Source organism: Lissotriton helveticus, chromosome 8 (assembly GCF_964261635.1).
Source record: "Lissotriton helveticus chromosome 8, aLisHel1.1, whole genome shotgun sequence".
NCBI classification, from domain to species: Eukaryota; Metazoa; Chordata; class Amphibia; order Caudata; family Salamandridae; genus Lissotriton; species Lissotriton helveticus.
The window spans coordinates 719,121,952-719,132,640 of NC_136069.1; the positions used below are offsets into that span (position 1 = coordinate 719,121,952).

General features: G+C 44.3%; 1 pseudogene; it reads left to right on the top strand.

The window, feature by feature from the left end:
* The first annotated feature begins 287 nt into the window (after positions 1-287).
* On the top strand, positions 288-2,769 carry LOC144773792 (uncharacterized; annotated as a pseudogene).
* The last annotated feature ends 7,920 nt before the right edge of the window (positions 2,770-10,689 follow it).

The following is a 10,689-nucleotide window of genomic DNA, read 5'->3' on the forward strand; positions in this document are numbered from 1 at the left end:
AGAAATGCCTACGACTCTTCGAGCAGGTAGAAAACCCATTCTTGTTTCTCAATGTTTCAGGGGTAATGGAACAGTTCTGTGGAAATGACATCAACTGCAACATCAGAAAGTTTAATAACGACATGAAATGGGGTACCTCCAGTCTGATGTTGTGATGAATGGCTATATACAGGACTCCCTTCGGGTTGGCAAGGCCTTTTTTTTAATTAGTAACTGTGCACACTCCTTCTCTGGTGAATCCGGGAATTGATATTTCTGAACTACATGATCACCCTACAAGCTGTTCAATGACCTTGTTGCATCATCATCGGAGGAAGAGAACTACAAAGTACGACAGTACTACAGCCTGGGAAGATTTCCCGCAGCAGCATAGGCTATTTAATGATGCCCAAATTTTCTTCAGCAGCATCCTTACATTCGTTCAAGCAAAAGCAGTGTCTCGCTGACCACTTCCACTACAAAATAGCAACCATCTATAAGAACTTCGATCCCCACCCCTCTAACCTCATCAGCCTCCAATCAACCACCATTGCCGACCACCCGCTCACTTTATGGAAACAACTCAGCGACCTGAACACAACCACCCTTATGAACTCCATCCACTCAGGAGCACACACCTGGAGCACCCACCGACCCCTGCCCCCACCGACTCTTCAACCTCGGAAGGGACAAGATTAGCGACCAACTCACCACCATCATCAACTCCTCTTTAACCACGCCCACGATTCCCAATGCCTGAAAACATACCTAGGTCAGACCCCTCCTCAAGAAACCCTCGGCAGACCCCCACGATCTTCAGAACTATGGCCCCATCTCCCATTTCCCTGCTCCCGTTCCCCACCAAAGTCTTGGAGAAGGCCATCAACCTCCAACTCATTGAACACCTAAAGAGAAACTAGACACCTCCCAATCAGGAGTCAGACCCAACCACAGCACTGAGACAGCTCTGTAACAGATGACGTCCGCACCCTACTCACAAAGGAGAATCAGCCGCTCTGTGCCTGCTTTACCTCTATGCTGCGTTCAAGAGTCTCCCACCACACACTCATCAATCGCCTACGCCAGATTGCTATATCAGTTAATGTGATCAGATGGATGGCTCACAGGATGCACCCAGAACGTCCACCTCCCTCCCTTCCCATCTCAAGCCAAGCACAACATTTGCAGCATTCCCAAGACTCATCCCAACACTCTTTAATGTCTACATAACACCACTCACAGACTTCATCAGATCGCACATCAACATCATCTCCTATGCCAATGACACACAGCTCTTCCTGTCACTCTCTCTTGGACTCCACCTCAACTAAGTCTAACTTCCACGAATGCATGAAGATCATTTCAGAATAGATGAAGGACAACTGCCTAAAGCTCAGCACGGACAAAAAAGAAGTTCTCATATTCGGCAAACACACTCCTGGTGGTCAGCGGAACTCAGTCCAACCCTCATGATAAAATATCACACCCACAATCTCAACATCATCCTAGACAGTGAACTCTCTATGAAACGTCAGGTCAATGCCATCTACTCATTATGCTTCCACACGCTTTGCATACTCTGCAAAATCTTCAAGTGGCTCCCCATCACCACCAGGAAGACAGTAACACATGCCCTCATCCGCAGCCAAATTGTCTATGGCATTGCACTCTATGCAGACACTACCACCGAACTAATGGCAAGACTCCAGATGATCCAGAACGCACCCACCAGACTGATCTTTAACCTGCCCAAGAGAACCCACATTATCCCGCACATGAAAGACCTCCACCGGCTCCCGGTCCAGAAAAGATGCTGTTTCAAGCACCTGACTCATGCCTACAAAGCCCTCCACGACCAAAGACCTGCCTACTTGAACCACCATCTGCACTTCCATTGCCCCCCCCAGGAACCCCTGCTCCACACACCTTACTCTTGCGCTGATCCCCTGTATATGCCGCATTGTAGGACGCTCATTCTCTTTTCTTGTCGCTAAAGCCTGGAACACTCTCCCCCTCCACCTCTCACTGACTGACTTCAGGAAAGGGCTCAAGACCTGACTCTTTGAATGAGACCAACAGTCAGTGCCTGGATTCCTTCCTGGGTGACAAGCAGTGCTTTACAAATAATGATTGATTGGTTGCAGATCACCCGTTGGGAGGTACTCAAGGCTATAAATGCCATTGAGGATGGCTTCAATGCCATCAAAGAAGAGCTACGAGAGCAATACTTATGCAGCACAGATATGTGTTAGACTTAATGACGGTGATGGAAAGAGGAGTATGTGTCAAGATTCACACGGTCCGTTGTACTTACATCCCAGCCAACGACACAGATAATGGAACATTAACAGAGGCCATACAAACTTTGCATGCAGGAGAAGATGGTGGATGAGGGGGTGCCTCCAACGAGGGGTTCAGGGGAGGTCTGCTTGGATACCACCTTGGATGTTGGGACTATTTAAGGCCCTGTTGCCTATTTTTGTGATGTTCTGTCTCATCCAGATAGTAATAGGGTGTTGTAAAAGGGTTGGACAGAAACTAGGGGGAATGTTCACTACCGGATTAGTAAATAGAGTGCAGGATGTTGAAGAGAATTTATACGCAGTGCTGACTCTGAGTGATAGAGAAGGTGAGAAAATAGTTGGAAAATCAACAAAAGGGGGGAATGTGATAATGAATGTTTCAAATGAAGGCCTACTCATGTCAATAAAAGCCCCAGCAGAGAGATGTTTTCAGTGTTACCTATTGAAGGAGGAATACAGGCCTACGTTTTCTTCGGTAGCACGATGAAAAAAAACACAGATGGACACCGGACCCCGGGAGGGAGGTAATGTCAGATGCACTAACCTGAGATATCCTGAAGCCAGCGGGAGAGATGTTCGTGCGTGTCCTACCATGCCCTTCACCATGCTGCAGACCACATTTCTGCTAGCCTACATCAAAATGAAGGTAATGAGGGAATAGGACAAATTAATATAGAAACAAAATCTAGTCCATTGGTTCACTGGACACTCTCATCTGTGGTTGCCGGGTAGGCGTTGCCTTTGATGTAGTACTAGGTGGGTGTTGAGGATGTGGTGCACACTATGATATAACCATAAACAGAATTACTCACAGATCACCACACCTAATGCAAGCACTCCATTGTGCATCTCACCACACTCATTTCAGTATCTGTATTACCGTTTCACGCAACCAGATCAGAGGTAGCCTAGGATCTTGGCTCCGGAGGATGGCAAGCTGTTGCATTCAGTTAATTCACTGACTAATCGCGTGAAGGAATAGAGCCCTTCTCCAATCCAAAAGTGGTGGAAGGCACCTTACAAAAGTGCCCCACAATAATGAACTGATCAGACCTGAACCAGGTAAACCTTCGGGTTCCTTCACCCTCCAAACATCCCTAGCCCGATATCCCTAAACACTGCAGCAAGCTGGGTAGTGTCATACGCACATGCAGTTGTAGTTCTGTATGTACTGACTTGTTACTTTTGCAGAGAGCTGCTGTGGCGAGATTCTATTGTAAGGCGATAAAGATGCCCCTTGGGTTGCGTGACTGGCAGCGTCACTTACTGTACAGTTTCAGATGTGCTGATGCATACTGCAGGTCTGTGACACAGGATGACCAGCTGACGTCCACTGTAGACTCATGACTCAGGATGGCGATGTCCACTGCAGACTCATGACACAGAATGATTCGCCAATGTCCTCTGCAGGCTTGTGACTCCACTAGATGCCGTTACCATGAAGTCCAACAGGGATTGGAGCTGCTCTGAAAATGCGACTGAGGTCACACTGATTCCTGATTGCCTAGCAACCGGGTGCAGGAAGGGAGTGCATTTATAGTCTGAGTCCAATTAAGATGGGTGCTGAGTGGGTGACTCATTCTGTGATTGTATAATCACCAGGCTCATACCATGAGTGTTCTGGGTAACTCTTTTCCTGATTGTATAATCATAAGGCCCAGTCTGTTTGACTAATTTCCTGATTGTATAATTACCAGGCTCATACCATGACAGGTGACTTATTTCCTCATTGTATAATCATCAGACCCAGTCTAGGTGACTCATTTCCTGACTGTATTATCACCAGGCTCATACCATGACTTCTGTGTGACTAATTTCCTGATTGGATAATCACCCGGCCTAGACCATAGTATAATGGTGTCAACAAAAAATCTACACACAAAAAGTATATGGGGTTGAGAGCACGCACAAAATCAAATGCACATGTGGAAAGCACAAAGATACGCCACACAGATGCACATGGGTTATAAATGTAGGTTTATGCAGAGGGCATCCTCCAAGATCACACAGCGCCTGTCCAGGGACGTACATTGCGAAAAGCATCATATATGGTGGTGTATGTCCCCATGACAGGGAAGCATATATGAGCTTCAGTAGAATAGAGAAATATAATTAGGCATAGAACAAATGGCATTTTTGCAGACGTGTGACTAGCTGCTTTTGTAGAAAGTATAACTTTGATAAAATGTTGTGCTTTAGTAGGTTCCCATTACCACGCAAATGTATGACGTATTTGTGATAAAGACATACTTAAAAGAAGCTGTCTGTTGTACTGTAAGCTGAGGCTCAGATTTCAGTTCTTCAGAGCTGACTAACCCTCCACTTGGGCTCCTGCTAATTTTATATTAAAGTCTGTACTATATTGCCAGCAGAAGTAGTGTTGTCTTTTTCTTAATTCGGCAACAAAGTGTTGTGCAGAGCGTACATAGTGAGTATGTGTGTGCACCGACTGAGTGTGTGTGCTGAATGCATGGGTACATGTAAAGGTACAATGCAGGAATGAACAGTGCTCGACTGAAAGTGTACTGTGAAAGTACACTGAGTGATTGTGCCTGCAATGGTTCTTTGTATGGAGGACACTGGGTTCCATTTTGGGAAACCCAGGTCTGCCTGGTAAAGACATGCGAATAAGAAGCATCCCCCCAGACAGTTTTGTGTACTGCTGCATCCTGTGAGCTGGGTGAGGACACACTAGAGGGAAAAAGAAGAGCCTCCCTTAACCTTTCTTTGATTTAGTGATAGATGACAAGGAAGGGTCCTGGACACATCTTAGGAAAGTAGATAGGGTTGATAAGAGAATCATAAAGAGTTGGATTAGGGGTTTGGACTTAACCTTTTGATGCACATATCTGTGTGGCTGACATCCAGGTATGAACTCTTGTCACTTCCATGAATTGTGTTGTGGACAATCGGCTTCAGAGTCGTTCATGCTGTGGTAGTCCTCTTTCATGAAGGAACATGAAAATGATAATTGCCCACTTCAAGAAAAGTTGAACCCCACCATAAAACTTCAAAAACCCAGACTCTAAATTACATTTGGTGTCTGGAAAAGGACTATAAGAAGAGGAGGTCGAGTCCCCAAATATGTGTCATCTGCCAAGCAGCCGGACAAACTGTGTGAGAAAGGGAAGCTCTGCAAAACGTCTGTCTGTGACTAGGACTGTGGACCAAGATTCTGCTAACCCTCTGCTGGGTGAGGGGGCTTCACCCCGAGAAACCACCCCACTGGCCTGGAGCACCAGCACCTTCCTGCTTGCCAAGACCTGAGTGTTGGAGGGAGCAGGGTCCAGTGGGAAACTCTACCGTGAGGACTCCCTGTGTGAGGTGTGAGGATTTGGCTGAGTACTGAGTGAGCCGTCGCCCTTGTACAAGATTATTTTGGTGACCCCCATAAGCCAAAGGGCTGCCGTAGACTGAACCAGGTGTTGAGCGTTGTGCGGATCTTGCTACGTCCGTACCGCTGCACTGCGGTGACCCCACATGCCAAAGGGGGCCACTGGTGCAACCATTTCAAGCAGGGCCAAGACTTATGACCGTCTGGGCCTGGCGCTTAGGCTGGAACATTCTATAGCAACCCCATATGCCAGCAGGGGCTGCTGTTACTAATGCGGCCAAAGGATTCAAGCCGCTATCCAAAGGATCGACTGTGGCTGGAATTCCGAGGGAACTGTCCATGACTCACCACTGAGGACTGCTGGAGACGCTGTGGACAACATCGTTCCCTCAATGGATCCTGCTGGGTGCTAAAGAAAGCATTTCTTCTCTCCATTGAGCAAAGTCAACTTACTGCGTCTTCGTGAGTAGCTCCAAAAGCAGAGACCTCCACCAGCGCCGCTCAGGAGAGAGAGCCTGTGTTGCCCAGTGCTGCTGCGTGGACCACAAGTTTCCTGATCTCTCTGAACTGAGCAAAACTTGTGGGTGTGCATTTGAAGGTGCCCGCTGCTTTGCTGAATTCTCCTGTGCTTTGAGAGCGGGTAAGACATGAACTGGGCCAATAGGGCCCTGGGGGAACACACTGTTAACGGTGTTGTGGCACCATATACAATTTTGACTTAGTCTGTCAAAGGTCAAAAGGGAGAACTCTTGAGCACTGCCCAATAGTTTGCATTCCCTGAAGCAGTCACCAGTGAATGAGGAATAACTCTGAACACTCCACACGAAGGAGGGTGGCACAAGGATTTGCCTGACAACTACTAGAGCCACGGCCTCAAGGGGAATTGTGATGTTGCATTTGAATGTCATATCTCTTTGCATGTGTAGAGTTAAAAATAAAGTGCTACTTTTTCTTACAAAAGCAAGTATTTGCCTGGACATTGATTTATTGTTTGCACTGTCTGCATTTGGAGTTATGAGTCGGGTTCACTCACCTGTATCTACATCTCCTCCCACAGGAGTCTTAACTTAAGCCTTGACTGCTCGACCATAGCTACCACTGAGAGTCAAGTGCAGAACGTGTACTTGACCCATTTGAGCGGGATCCATAGTATGTCAAGCCCCAGGACATCAGAAGCAAAAGGCCTCAACCACCACGGTTGTGCCCAGTAACCCCTGCATGCCCCATGTTTCAATGTAGAACCCAGACCTACATTACCATTTTGAGTGAATGTGTGAGGTTCGAATGGTGTTGATAACAGGTCTCCACGTTATAAATTCAAGTGTGACTACAGAGAACAATGGACTCTATTTTGGATTCCACTTGGTACAAATGAGCACATGATAAAAGTTGAATTGAAAGGGGATTCTTCCAGTAGAAATCCTATGGTAGACAGTGTAAGCTCACCTCGGTAAGTCTATGCATAGGGCAAGGCTGCCTTTAAGAGCACCAGCATAGGGTAAGACAGCAGCTGGCCAAGCTTAATAGATACTGCTCATGCCGTTTTCCCGCTTGCCCAACACACCAAAGAAAATTTGAATTAAAACGTTTAGTAAATCTACGCCTCAATTGATACTTTTTTAGTATGCACAGTGACTTGTGTTATGTAGTAGTTCCTCAACACACTGTTCTGATTGCTACATAACTCCTCTTCTTGGGGACTGATTATTAGTAGAGAGAGAGAGAGAGAAGGAATCGAGAACACATGATACCAGTCAGCTCAGACCCTGTCTCTAGGCACGCTGATAATTCTACAAGCAAGCACATAACTAATAGGTACATAAGTTGCAGCACATGCTACTGAGTAATTTAATGCAAGTGTTACTGACAGATTGTTAAAGGATAGAATGAGTGTATAGAAATGTTGAGTTTTCTATGTATTCTGTTTGAATATATATACATATATACACACACTATGACTAACATAAGGTATTACTCTAAGCTACTTTGCTCATATATCAATATATGATTAATAGCATTCTGTAAAATGATTGATCGTGAATTTTCAGCGATAGAGCCTGTGTGTACTCACTCACGACCCTCTATGCCTCAACAGATATTCAAAGACTTTAATTCTCCCCCCAAAGTCACAAGGTTAAATCTAAACTGGGGGAGAAGTGTAAATCATATTGTTTCAAATAATTCCACTTCAGGCGCTGCCAGCACAGGAAAGAGCGGTGATGCGGGGGTATGAGTCAACAGATGAAGGGATAGGTAAAATGAAATAAAAAAATACATAAATCCACTTACCTTGCGACTCGCAACCTCAAAATGTATGGGATTGGAATTTATTATTTAGTAATGAGTTGTCAGCACTTCTTGCAAAGCATACCCATGCCCACCTGGGTATGGTGGGTTATCTCAGCCCTTTTTTAAGGGCTGAGATAGTATAACTGATTATGGTCTTGGAGTGTTGTATATTGAGTTATTTCATTGTTAGTGTTAATAATAGGGTGAAGGGTTTTGCGAGGTATTCTTCGATATGTAGTCCTAGAGGTTTGTCGTCAGCGAGAGGGCAGGTTTTTGATTAGAAAGGCAAGTTGGTATTTGTGAAAGTTAGGGATATTTAGTCCGCCATTGCACTTGTCAATTTTTGTTTTTTTAAGGGAGATTCTGCCTCTTTTCCTCTTCCATAGAAAAACGGATAATAAGAACTCTATGTTGTTGAAAAAGTTGATTGACAGTTGTAGGGGTAGTATAGAAGTGGTAAAATTGATTGACGGGCTATCATCATCTTGATGCAGTCAGCTCTTTCCCACCATGTCACATACCACGTTGAGATTAGGTCTTGAACTTTTTAGGAGGTTTTCTTCAGCTAGTTTTCTTGTGTCCTCTGGGCTGTTTTTGAATTTAATCCCTAGGTACCTAATTTGAGAAGATTGCCATCGCCGGTTGGTATTGTTCACTATGGAGGGCATAATTGAGCTTTTCGGTGGGAAGATTTTTGATTTTTTTAGAGTTTATGGAGAAATCGGAAACTTTTGTGTATAAAGTCATTTTATCTAGCTTAGCAGGAATGGCAGTCTCAGCATTTTGTGAGAAGATTAGAACATCGTCCGATATGCAGTGATTTTGTATGTGTCACTCCAAATTGGTAGTCTTTTTATATTTAAGTTAGATCTGATTGGAGCTAGAAGGGGTTCGATAGCTAGGAGATACAGTAAAGGGGATAGGGGACAGCCTTGACTTGTCTGCTGTGCATGGTTTATTTTGTCTGAGAGATACCCTTTGACTCAGATGTAGGCTGAAGTCTGTGTGTGTATAGTGCAAAGACCTGGCGTATAAAGTTTTCACCTAAATTTAGTTTGTGCATTACTGCGTGAAGGAAGGGCCAGGAGACCTTGTCAAAGGCCTTCTCGGCATTTAAAGTCATATCAATCATGGGAGATTGTAGTGATTTTGTTCTTTCCAGGATGTGACAGAACATGCTAATGTTGTCAGACCCTAGTCTGCCTTACACAAAACCTGTTTGGGTTTGGTGTTTGAGGGATGGGATGATCTTTTTCAATCTCATCGCTTGGATTTTTGCATAACTTTAGAATCAACACTTATTAGGGATATGGGCCTGTAATTTTTAACCTCTATAGGGTCTTTATCTTCTTTATGGACCACAGTAATTGTGGCTTTGGAGGCCGTATCTAATATTTCCCCAGTGGTTTCGAAGTGTTGGAATAGGGATTCCATGTGAGGTAATAGGTTGTCCTGGAAAGTTTATTAAAGTTGACTGCGAAGCTGTCAGGCCCTGGTATTATCCCAGGTTTTAGGGATGCAATCAATCTTTTAATTTCAAAAGGGTAAAGGAGTTTGTTCAGTGTTATTTTTATCAGGCCCAGTTAGAGTTGGTAGTTTGAGTAGGTATCTTAGGCATTTGTCAGGAGATGTTTTCTCTGGGTTATGTAGTTCTTAGTAGTACTCCAGGAAGCTCCTGACTATATTTAGTAGGTTGATGGTAGTTACTCCTGATTTATTTTATGATTGCAGTAATAAGGTTATTGTTGTTTTTAAATAGCTTGCAATTGTTTTGGCTGCATTATTGGACTCTTAGATGTTTTTCGTTTTCCTAATCTGGACCCAGGTGTGAGCTCGGGTACTTACTATTTTGTTGTATTCGTATTTTAATGTTTTCAGCTGGGATAGGAGAACCTTGTTTTATGATTTAAAGAAATTGTTTTCCAGTTGCTTAATGGAGATTTCTAGTTCATTTTATCTTTTATTTGTATGTTTGTTTATGTTAGACATAATATGAATGAATTCTTCTCTAACTGTAGATTTCAAAGCATCCCGTTGGGTTTCTTGGGGGATTTCGTCTGTGTTAATTTCACTAAAGAAGTTATTGCTAGCTATCTGTAGTCTGTCTTTGAGAGCCTGATCTTGTATTAGAACATTGGAATGTTGGGAGCTCCATTGAAAACAATGGCGTGCTCTGGGCTTATAATGGCTGGTATAAGCCTGGAGCTCCAACATTCCAATGTTTCTTTGTTCACAGTTCTGGCTGTGAACAAAGGATTCAGGGAGCCTTTGAAGGCTTTGTTTTTTTTGTTAGAATATTCTGTCCTCTAGTGACAGAATGTTCTAATAGCCTTATAACCCTTCGTAGATGGGCTATACCGCTATTAAAGTCCCTCTCCCTTGTTAAAGGCCCTCGCCTTCGGCTCGGGGCCTTTAACGCTGGAGAGGGCCTTTAATAGCCGGTATAGCCCTCTACGGCGGGCTATAAGGCTATTGTATATTCTTATTCATTCTCCATTGTTTCCTTTTGTTGATCTTATGGTGTATTTGTAGTTCCAAGGTAATACATGCGTGGTCTGATACTAATATAAGTTTGATGGTCGGTGTGGAGCTGGACGGTATCAGGATGTTGTTTGTAAGTATGTAGTCAATTTTGGAGAGCTTGTTATGGGGATGTGAATAGTTTTTGATAGTAAAACATAAATGTTTCATCCAGTGGCTGGTGGGTGGCCATGTTCACTGTCCTACCTCCACGTATTCATGCAGCTTACATGGCCATTTTAAATCTCTGGACAAACAAAGGCT